Here is a 7,705-nt window from a genome sequence, read left to right on the forward strand (position 1 = left end):
CTGTGTCTGACAAAAGACTGATTTAATGTGATGAATAAACCGCTGTTTAAGTAGGTCACCACACGGCTCAATCTGCTGCTCAAGCACCGTCTCTCATCCGGGGCGGAGCGGAGAAGCAATGCTGTTGCCCACTAATGCCCATGTTTTTGCATTCCAACAACTGTTTAACAATATTAACACATATTAAAAACTGGCCGTGTGTTTTTCATGTTTTGTTTTAAGCTGCTACTAAGAATATTACAATTGATTGCAATTCTTGAAACTGAATTGTCCAGATCTAATGTGGTGGGTGAGTTAACTTTAACAACATTAAATCCATTAACCTTACATATTAATATTACATATCTGTATGACAAGTTGAAATTCAATTCAGTATATCTCAATTTCAACTTAGTTTTGACTAGTAAACATGCAATTGCAACTAGAAAGAATTGCAAAGACACTTGGTTTTCCCTTTTTGACAGGTCATAATTACATTTCATTAGTAAAAACTGGATTATACTAGTAAAAAATTGAGTTTCGGCTATCAGTGCATTCTGGACTATTCTGTGTCGTGTTTTGCCCTTGTTTCTGTTCCTATTTTCCTTATTTGGTCATTTTCCTGTCCTAGTTTAGTTAATTAGTCACTTTGTAGTCTACCCCTGAGTCTCCTGTGTTGCTGTCTGCCTGTGTTACCCCTTTAATTGTTGGATTAAAAGAGTTTTGTGAGTTTACGCCTTGTCTCCTCGTTCCTCGCTCCTCACATTAGGGAAGTGTGACATTCTTACTATTGTAGTTATCACTTACAAATATTATGTAAATAATGGATTTACAATTCATATTCAAATAAGCTTGACTAATAAAATGGTATTTTATTAAAATACTTATTATTTACATCACATATATCTGCAGTTTAATTGATTCTAGTCAGAAATTCATATTTATCATATGCAACATAACTGATAACGTACCTCTTTACCTTTCCAAATCCGGAAGTATAGGCTACTATTGTTAATATTACTATTCACAAAATAATAAAAATATGGCTGCAATTATTATTTTTGGGTAGTATTGTTTATATTACTATAAATTTTACTTAAAAATTCATGCAAAAAAACACATAAAGTCAGAAAACCAAAATAAATCCAAGTATTAGATCAAACAGTGAGAGCAGGTTCATTCATTCCTACTGACAAAATCACAGGGAAAGGTCAAGGTGTTATCAGTAATGTGCAATTTGTTAAGTATTGTTATCCAGTTTGTGTTTATTGCATTATTTTAGTGTTGTGTGTCATCCTGATGGTATTTTGTCTTCATGTGTATGACACTATTTAATGTCATGTTTTCTGGACGGGCCATTTATGATAAACTCAGATTCATCATGTGTTTTTGCATCATCTGAATTATCAGGTTGGTTTTGAATAGTTAAAACTGAATTATGCCATAGTTTATGGTTCAGTGTGTACAGTTTGATACATTATATGAAATATCACCGATTTATTCATGAAAATGATTGTAGTCTCATGTGCTTGGCTTCATGAAGTAACCCTCTTTTAGCCAATATTATACAGTCACATATTACAAAAAAAAGAAAGAAGGATTTGCCATAAAGCAGATAATGTTCTACTGCAAAAACGCTGCACAACTCGTCATCATGAAACCTGCGTCATACACTGATCTCACCGCTGGACATAACTGGAAATGCATTTGAAATAAGTATGAAAAAAGGCCTTTCTTGAAAAGCTCCTGAACTCTAGTGTTGGTCTCACTTGAAATTTGCTGACATTATTGATTTAATGGTTTTTTTAAAGTCATGAGTCAAGTGATTATAAGGCATGTATTTCTTAGCAATATTGTGTTTAACTTGACATTATGTAATAATAAAGAGTTTAGCTTGATATGCAAGCGCTTTACTCGTATTTTCAGTCAGGAAGAGAGACTGTCACAGGAACAGAGGTCATGCAGTGCCCTTCAGTAGTAATGAGATCAATCCTCACTGTCATTCCCTGCAGGATCCTCTGTTCACTGTGCATCATGCCTGTCTGTGCTTCTGATTTAGTTTCTCTTTTGTGGAAAAACTCTGAATGAGTTACTCACAGTATTCAGAGCACAGAGGAACCTCCAGCTGTTGTTATACCACTCATAATTTGTACAGCTTCTCTGTCATCTTATTTAAAGTACATTCTATATTGGTTCAGTTTTTAATTCCGTTAGTCTGTTAGCTTGTCACTCACACCTACCTTTTCTTTTATCTCTTGCTCTGTTTCTTTTCTCTCTCTCTCTCTCTCTCTCTCTCGCTCTGTTTTTCATAAATTCATCAAACAACTGTGGTAAGTCGGAATCATTCAACAATCATGGTAAGTAATGGCTTCTCCTGTTATTGTCACTTGCACTGCTTGCCACATGTATAGTGTAGCTTTCTCTGTCAGCGGCGAGGGATGCACATGTGATAAATGCAGGGAGATAGTTCAGCTGACAGAGAAGATCTCGGAACTAGAGACATGCATCCAAACTTTAAATGAGGATAGTAAGAATGTGAGGGCTTTGGATGCCACTTGTTTAGTTTAGAGTCCCGAATATTGTTCTGTTCCGGTTGCAGAGCCCCCGCAGCAGGCGACTGGGTGACTGTGAGGGGGCATAGTCGCGGGTCAAAACACTGCTCTTCCGTTCCGAACAAAACATCAAACACGTTCTCCCCACTCAGTGATGCACCCACTGAGGAACCTGATCAAAGTGCTCTAGTTATTGGCAATTCTATTATACTGAATGTGAAAATAGAGACACCAGCCACCATAGTCCGATGTTTAAGGGGAGCCAGAGAGCCTGAGATCTTGGCAAATTTAGAAGTGCTGGCTAATGCTAAACATAAATACAGTGAGATTGTTATCGGCACTAATGATGTTCAACTTCGCCAGTCATGGGTCACTAAAAATAACATTAAAGAGGTGTGTGAACTTGCCAGTATGATGTCAGAAACTGTAATATGCTCTGGTCCCCTCCCTGCTTACCGTGGTGATGAGATACACAGCAGACTGTCATCGCTCAATGGCTGGACGTTTAAGTGTGCCATTTGATAATATCAAAATCAACTGAGGGTGGCGGATCTTTTTCCTATTTAGTGCCTAAACTCTGGAATAATCTACCTAGTATTGTTTGGGATGCAGACACACTCTGTCAGTTTAAATCTAGGATAAAGACCCATCTCTTTAACCTGGCATACACATATTACACTGTCACATTTCTATAATTCAATCTGGCTGCATTAATTAGGTCAACCGGAACCGGGAACACTTCCCATAACACCCGATGAACTTGTTACATCATAAGAAGAATGGCATTTACGCTAATATTAGTCTGTTTCTTTCTTATTCCGAGGTCACCGTAGCCATATGGATCCAGTGGGTATCCGCTGACAGATTCACTTTGAAGACCTAGTCGACCATCAGCACAAGTCCACGAGAACAAGACGAGTCCTCTGCTCAATCTGACCTGTGTTGCAGCCTGGAATTAAACCATAGCATGCTGGTTTTATCTGGCCAGAGGAGAACTGCCCCCCAAAACTGAGCCTGGTTTCTCCCAAGGTTTTTTCACCATTTCTGTCACCGACAGAGTTTTACTCTCTTAGTTTGGGACACAATTTCTGGCAATATTGTTGATTTGATTGCACAGACACTATTGGAAGAGAACTGATGATGATGAGTTGGATGATGACATCACATAATCAACAATAAACTGACTTTGATAAACTGACTGTTTACTATTGTCCTTTTGCATTATCAGCACATATTTTTCCTGTTTAAGACTGTAAAGCTGATTTGACCGTCTGTATTGTATAAAGCACTATAAATAAAGGTGACTTGACTTGACTATACTATTTTGTCTATTAAGTCTTCTATTATTTAAGCATCAGTTGTACCATTGCATGTCGAAAGCATGTTCAAATGAAGCTCATCTATTTTCATGAGTCTGATAAGATCCCAACCCCATCACCAAAAGCCGAGAGTCTGTCTATAGCATACAAGCCAAAATTCAAAAATAATCCACAGCTAAATAATATATAAAGAAACTAAACTAAAGAAAGAACATTACGATTTTTTTTCATTGAGTTGGCAGCAAGTCTTCACATAACAGTTTAATTATTTACATGCACATTTAGGGTTTGCACTAAGTAACTGACTAATTTACAAGATGCCAATATGAAGATCACACATCATCTGAAGTTTACATAGTCACCCAACACAAAACCAAAGATTAGTGTATATTTGCAGATAATTCATATGAAGAAAACATATATAGGCTAGTCTTGAGGATTCTGTGGCAAATAAGTTATACAGAACGTTATGTTCAGGTTTTATTTATCTAATAATTAACGCACATGAGGAAATGTTAGGTGACTAAATAACAACCCAAACATCATTAAAAACGAAAAGTTAGGCATTGTTTTGCTTCCTCGTGATTCTGTTGAGTTACTGTTTTTATTAAATTTTGTGTGATTAAATATTAATTAGTTAATAAGGTTTAAATGAGTTGTTATTTTGTTAAAGAGTTTATATTTTAGAAGATTGGGCATATTAAGTGAATGCATTTTTATTTACACAATCGCCGCGCACCTGTAACAGCAAACATCGCGTCGCAGCTGCTCACCGACGGCCAAACGTCGCGTCACTTCCAATGTATCGCTTTTATTCCAGACATCATCAGTGTCATGCCATGGTCAAATGATTCAGAGCTCAATCCAGTTTCATCATTCAGCGCATCTGCATGTCAAATACAGACTGAACAAGTGCCAGCATGTTAAGTTGCTCAGTTTCAGCCTCTCTGATCAAAATCCCCCATAAACACTCGATCGCGATGGAGCTCGAGACAAATCAAATGTTTCTCCTCCAGCAGAATAATCATCTATGAAGAGAAATGAGGCGATGGGGCGCGAGGAGAGAGACCCCCGTGACAGAATCATTCAGATGCACAGAGGATAGTGCGGAGCTGAGTGAAGGGGGATGGGAGAGGATTAAGTGGGAATGGGGAAACAGAAGCACCCTCACATACATAAAACACATGCCCAATCATTTTATTTGAATATTTTCTGTGTTGTGTGTAATATAGTTGAACAGTGTATAAACTGCTAGGATAATGTTTAGTTTGTTGTCCATCCTAAAATTGTCAGGAGTGATGCAGACAGGTCATTGAAGCATCCTTCTCTCTCTGGCTGGCTGTAGTTGGCAGTAGTTAATAGCATTTTAAGACCCACATTAAAGACCAGATCAGATGCCTAATCTTATATGCATACAGTACAGTAGTTACTTGTTCTCATATTTGTTTATCTATATGTACAGTGCACACATTTTAATCTATATTTAATGTTTCAATAAAAAGACTAGGGTTTCAGTGAGTTCACAATGATTGGTCACTTCTATTGAAATACATGCAACGGCTGTTACAAGGTATGTCTGATCCCGTTTTTATTTTTTTATTTTTTTTTAAGCAGGCCCACATGATTGACATGTGGCTTCTAACATATAAACACTAATCGAAATATTAACATATGGTTGCAATCCCAGTTGTCTGTTTTCTTTAACAGTGATGTCAGTGTGTTAAGCACATGATTTTTTATTTTTTGTCATTTTGTAAAATATATTTCAGATATACTCTCAATGAATGCATGAACCAACACTGTTTTTTGTTATTTTATTTGTGTATTGTTCCAAATTTTATTCTATTTTTCATCTTATTTTATTGTTCTGGAAAGTTAATTAAGTCCCATTGTGGACTGTTTCAGGCAAAAATCTTATGAGATCTTATGAGAAATAAATGAGTAATTTCCTCTCTTTGGCAGTTGTGTCCCCCATGTGAATAATCAGAGTCTATTCATATTCATCTGCACTGTGAAATTGACACTGATGGAAAGGATCTGACCCCTGACTCTGCCTCCTTGCAAATTTTGGTGCTCTTTTGTTCCAGTTCATAGTGGCTGTGTTTTACAAAAACCTGATGTATGGCACATTTTCAGCTTGCCTCACTAATATATCTGTTAGTGTTAGGATACACAGACTTTGAGATATCAGCAATACAACACTCTCACAGCAAGCAAATGTTTAGTCTGCTTAACACTGCCTTTAAAAAAAAAAAGTTGCTGTACATCAATTCTACAGCCCAACTCCATTAAATTATGACTGCTTATAAAAAGTTTGTCCAAACACTCCCCATGTTCTATCCAGATTACTTCCACACCATTGGGTGAGTCAACTGCTCCAATAAACACATCAACTGCTCCAATAAACAGAACGAGCAAATAATTGTTTCCCCATAGGAAGAAATCAAATAGTAATATATACTTGTATGATTACAGCTTGCATTGTGTGAGAGAAATTCTGAGCCGAGAATCTTACAAGCTTCTCATCATTTTTAAACATGTTAAAAAATAAAGGGAATCAGCTTGACTTTATCCATTTAATCATTTAAGCTAAACCTAACCCATTGGTATATTTTTAACGTGTTTGGTTTTTTTTTAAAGTGTTTTAAATATTTTATATTTAATTTTTAATTTTTAATATAATATCAGTCTCTGAAGTTCTACATGGCCATTTGGAGAAAAACATCCCAATGGTTTTACTCGCATTTATCATAAGACATGATTTATATAGACATTTAGTAATATGGCTCATTGCTTTAGTGAGTTTGGAGGCAACAACCATGCACATAAATTACAGCGTCATCTGCATACAGCTGAAATTCTACATCAGGACAAATACAAGGCAAATCATTGATGTACAAACTAAATAAGAGTGGTCCAAGTACAGATCCCTGTGGAACACACAAAGTAATATTAAATACAGATGAATTGTGACTACAAACATTCACATATTGTGTTCTTCTTTTTAAATAGGACTCCATCAATTGGTTGAAAAAATTAAAGTATCAATTTATTAATAAGTACTGAATTGCTTGATGCAGGAGGTACCTTTGCTTTTGTCTCTCCTGCTAACCACATTAACAGGAGACTATCCTTTGCCGTCATCAAAAGGAATGTGAAGAAGCAGCAGGATTTGATGCTATGCTATTCAAAAATGAGTCCAATTGAGTCATGAATTACATATTTTCCTGCCACATTTGATAAAGAGCTTAGGGATCCATGTGTTTATAGATGGTGCTGGTGATGTTATGAGATGTGGTGCTTGTTTCTGCATATGCTCTGTGTTTGTTTCTCTGTTGCTCCATCTACTGTCCACTTGACAAGATCTTGAGGACCACCTGATCTGTGTTCTAGCTTGTTAAGGTGTGAGCAGACCATCAATCATCTTGTCACAGTTAACATCCTCCACATTTCATTTCAATAACTTTCTACCGTATCGGAGAGAGAAAAGTAACAGTATGTTGATTTGCCAACCATGGGTCTTAGTGGACTTGGGTTAGCAGAATTAGTTAACATGCACCTGCAAAGTGATTTATAGTCAGTAAAATGTGTGTTGGAGAGCATCAAAATAAAGTGTTAGCAGGTATTAAGCAGACAGTCACTAATAGTCAAGTCTCCTTTATTTGTATAGCGCTTTATACAGTACTGACTGTGTCAAAGCAGCTTTACAGTGTCAAACAGGAAAATAGTTTGTCAATAATCCAAGAAGACAACAACAAAGGATCATACTCTAATGACTGCTAGTTCACATGTAGTTGCAAAATTACTTAAAGGCCTGCATGGGCAAACCAGTGTCAAACAGGAAAATAGTTTGTC

General features: G+C 36.5%; 1 protein-coding gene across 3 annotated transcripts in view; it reads right to left on the reverse strand.

Moving 5' to 3' along the window:
- Positions 1–5,072, reverse strand: part of LOC109054718 (disabled homolog 1-like) — a 25,523-nt gene extending 20,451 nt beyond the window's left edge. The window contains exon 1 of one of the 3 annotated variants that reach the window (XM_042769361.1): positions 4,590–5,072. The gene's annotated coding sequence lies outside the window, so the exon portion shown is untranslated. The remainder of the gene's footprint in view (positions 1–4,589) is intronic. The other 2 variants (XM_042769357.1, XM_042769371.1) reach the window with 2 other exon arrangements.
- Between the last annotated feature and the right edge of the window lie 2,633 nt (positions 5,073–7,705).

This window comes from Cyprinus carpio, chromosome A2 (assembly GCF_018340385.1).
Source record: "Cyprinus carpio isolate SPL01 chromosome A2, ASM1834038v1, whole genome shotgun sequence".
NCBI lineage: Eukaryota > Metazoa > Chordata > Actinopteri > Cypriniformes > Cyprinidae > Cyprinus > Cyprinus carpio.